Raw genomic sequence first — 4426 nt, 5'->3', positions numbered from 1 at the left:
AGCTGGAGAAGGAAATGGCAAACCACTCCAGTATCTTTGTCAAGAAAACCCTAAATGGAGTCACAAAAAGTCAGACGCTACTGAACAATAACACAACACCTCTAAAATGCCTCACTTTCTTTCCACTCACACAGCCACTACCCTACTTCAGAACCTCTTTGCCTCTTACCTCCACGTCTTACCTGTTTGGTCTTCCTACTTCCTACTTCTCCAATCCATTCTACACAAACACCACTATAAATTTCCTAAAGCACAAGTCTGACCATGCCACCCCACTCGTCAATAAACTACTGTCTCCCTTTTGAATAAAATAGAAATTACTCTGTCTAGCATTAAAAATTTTTCAAAATCTGGCACCATTCTACCTTTTCCAATCTTTGTACACATTACCACCCTCCACACACCCTATAATATTACCAAACTGACCTATTTACCACCCCTCAGACAAATATTCATCCATGCTTCTGCACTGGCTGTATCCCATGCATGGAATGCTCTCACTCTTCATCTCTTGAAACCCCTAGTTTCCTTCCAGATTCATGTCAAACACTGCCTTCTGAAGGCCATTCCTGGCTCCCCATCCCAAATGCTAGTGCTTTCCCCTCAAAGGTTACCAAGTACCTATTTTGTGTGTATCTTGTATATATCTATATTGCATATATTGTATATATTGTAACTGCATTAGAACAGTAAGCACCTTAAGGGTCCATTTTGAGTCAGAAAACCAGAGTTTAAATCATAACACTGAAACAATCTTTAACACATACTACAGACAAATCACTTACCTTCACTTCCCTGAGTCTGAAGAAAGGGTTAAGCTTTAGATGACTGATGACAGTCATTGAAAAGCAAGGCTATTCAGAACAATATGTTTTTGCCAAAGTTTTTTCCTCATCACTGAGTGCTGTTTACTGGTAGGGAAACAAATCTTCTCTTAAAAAAAACCTTGGAGAATGTGGGCATCGATCCCACTACCTCTCACATGCGAAGCGAGCACTCTACCATTTGAGCTAATTCCCCATATCACAAGCATATGTCAGCACACAGAACTTGCAATGTTAGAAATTTACAGCCAGCCTGGCTCAGCAGAGGGCTCAGGAAGAACCAAAGAGCAGTATATGGTTCTATACACAATGATTATTTGAGAACCTGCTGTGCTACAAAATAGGAAGAAATGACCCAAGTGGTAAGGTACTTTCTTATCATGGGAGGGGTGGTAAAGTGAATGCAATATTCTCCAATTTTTATTTTTACCAATACAATGCTATTAATTTTAGATTCCATACTACTATAAGATATGCACTATATACACCATATCATCAAAAGCATTTTAAAAGAATATTTGCAGTTGATGCTGGGCTAAGTGCTAACATGTTTTCTTTGGTTTTTTTCCCCATTTTATTTATTTATTTATTAATTCATTTTGATTTATCAATAATCACTTCCATATGCTTCTGAGTTGAAAATTTTTCTCCCCCTTCCTCCCCACCACCCTCCCCAAGATGGCGCACAATCTGATAGAGGCTACACATTTACATTCATATTAAACATATTTTCACATTAGTGATGTTGTAAGTAAAAATTAAAACCAATAGGAGGAACCATCAGAAAGAGGAAACAAAAATCAACAGAAGAGAAAAAAAAACCCAGCAATTCAACTTCCATAGTTCTTTCTTTGGATGTGGATAGCATTTCCATCCCAAGGCCTCTGGAGATGTCTTAGATCCTTGTATTGCCAGGAAGGGTTAAGTTTATCAATATTAGTCATCAAACAACGTGGCTGTTATTGTGTACAACGTTCTCTTGGTTCTGCTCACTTCATTCAGCATCAGACCATACAAGTCTTTCCAGGTTTTTCTGAAGTCAGCTTGCTCATCATTTATTATAGCACAATAGTATTCCATCACATTCATATGCCACAACTTGCTCAGCCATTCCCCAATTGATGGGCATCCTCTTAATTTCCAACTCTTTGCCACCACAAAAAGAGCTGCTATGAATATTTTTGTACATGTGGGTCCTTTTCCCATTTGTGTGATCTCTTTGGGATACAGCCCTAGAAGTGCTATTGCTGGGTCAAAGGGTATGCACATTTTTATAGCCCTTTGGGCATAGTTCCAAATTGCTCTCCAGAATGGTTGGATCATTTCACAACTCCACCAACAATGCATTAGTGTTCCAATTTTCCCACATCTTCTCCAACATTTATCATTTTCCTGTTTTGTCATGTTGGCCAATCTGATAGGTGTGATGTGGTATCTCAGAGTTGTTTTGATTTGCATTTCTCTAATCAATAGTGATTTAGAGCATTTTTTTCATATGACTATAGATGGCTTTAATTTCTTTATCTGAGAACTGTCTATTCATATCCTTTGACCATTTATCAATTGGAGAATGGCTTGTATTCCTATAAATTTGACTTAATTCTCTATATATTTTAGAAATGAGACCCTTATCAGAGAGACTGGTTGTAAAAATTCTTTCCCAATTTTCTACCTTCCCTCTAATCTTAGTTGCACTGGCTTTGTGCAAAAACTTTTCAATTTAATGTAATCAAAATTATCTATTTTGCTTTTCATAATGTTCTCTATCTCCTGCTTGGTCATGAATTCTTCCGTTCTCCATAGATCTGACAGGTAAACTATTCCTTGCTCTCCCAGTTTGCTAACATGTTTTCAATAGACAGTGTTTGCCCACTGATTAGATAATGACATGTTAATTTTCTTTAGGTATTAAATTGTAAGTAGGCTTTGTAGTATGTCACCCTTACTATCAAATATCTAGTGTTCAAATTGTTGCTGTACCGCTGGGATCCCCTATAATTTCCAATCAAACACCTATTCTGTAAAACTAACATTAATTTTAGTAGTTATTTTGTGAATTTATAGCCATTAATCAGCAAATATTTATTCACTACTGTGTATCTTTACCTATGCTTTGTGTATATGTATAAGAAAAAAATTAATTCATATTTATGGAGTATCTACCATTGAGACAGCTAGATACTACAGCGAATAGAGTGAGCGGCCGAGAGTCAAGATAGTCTGAGTTCAAATTCAGCCTCAGATACTAGCTGTGTGCCCTGGGCAACTCATTAACCTCTCCTTGCCTCAGTTTCCTCATTTGTAAAAAAGGGATGTAATAGTGCCTTCCTCATAGGGTTGTTATGAGAATCAAATGTTATATAAAGTGCTTAGCATAGGGGCAGCTAAGTGGTAGAATGGATAGAGCATTGACCCTGGAATCAGGAGGACCTGAGTTCAAATCTGGCCTCAGACAACATGATACTTATTAGTTGTGCAAGTCATTTAGCCCCAATTGCCTCCCCAATAAAATAAAGTACTTAGCACAGTGCCTGGCACATTATTATTTATTAATGACCTTTATATTACTTGTCCCCATGTGTCATTGTGTTAGGTTGTAGAGGTGGTACAAAGATAGCTTACTGAGTGGGTCCCTGACACAGAGTTACCCAGGTTCAAGGTATACCATGGATTTTCATTCACTCAAAACTATGGTTTACAAGAACCCAGAAATGTGTTTACCTTTATTAGTAAGCCAGGAGACAAGTTCAAAGCAAAGGGTTTAATGAAAACACAGTAAGAAAAGTACCAAAAAAATATTCCCTCATAGACATGGGATACACTCTCACACACACACCATCAGTAGGAAGACTCTACACATACAGGGAACATGGAGAGACATATACATTGAGTACACAGTGCCTGGAGCACACAGATGGAGTGCTGCACACATCAGGCATATGTATGGGAAAAGCACAACACTAGCAGTGATCACATGTTCTAAGATGCATGTGGAGAAAGTATTACATGTAGGGAGCATTTATGGCCAAGAGACAGTCATGGAAAAGTAGTTTATATCTGTGAGAGTACAGGGCCACCAAAGTCTTCTGGTGACGCCATCATGCTACTTTTGTTGGGTCTGCTTCCAATTGGTTTCCATGGGGATCATAATCTCTGCATAGTCTCATGATGCTGTTCCACCGGACCATGCAGTTTCAGATGGCTGTGGCCAGGTAAAACCCCACTGGGCACATATTTGTGGAGTTTTACTCCATTTCTGGAGCAGCTAGGTGGCACATTGACTACAGTTCTGGGCTTGGAGTAAGGAAGACTCATCCTCATGAATTCAAATCCAGCCTCAGATATTTACTAGCTATGTGACCCTGGGCCAGTCACTTAGACCTGCTTACCTCAGCTTCCTCATCTGGAAAATAAGCGGGAAAAGCAAATAGCAAACCACTCCAGTATCTTTGCAAAGAAAACTCCAAATGGGTTCATGGAGAGTTGGACACAACTGAAACAACTCAATAACAACAGTGACAAACAACCTAGAAATTTTACTCACTTTAGCATTCCCTAGTGAGTATTTCCTACATTTCCTTCTTTGTCTCTGAGGTTAGAAT

At 38.6% G+C, this 4426-nt stretch overlaps 1 non-coding gene across 1 annotated transcript; it reads right to left on the bottom strand.

Moving 5' to 3' along the window:
• Positions 1-947: 947 nt before the first annotated feature.
• On the bottom strand, positions 948-1020 carry TRNAA-CGC. Its single transcript has one exon. It is a non-coding gene; the product is annotated as a tRNA-Ala (tRNA).
• Between the last annotated feature and the right edge of the window lie 3406 nt (positions 1021-4426).

This window comes from Vombatus ursinus, unplaced genomic scaffold (assembly GCF_900497805.2).
Source record: "Vombatus ursinus unplaced genomic scaffold, bare-nosed wombat genome assembly UNPS02014812.1, whole genome shotgun sequence".
NCBI lineage: Eukaryota > Metazoa > Chordata > Mammalia > Diprotodontia > Vombatidae > Vombatus > Vombatus ursinus.
Note: the sequence above shows the minus strand (reverse complement) of the source record. Positions and strands in the feature narration are given on the sequence as shown.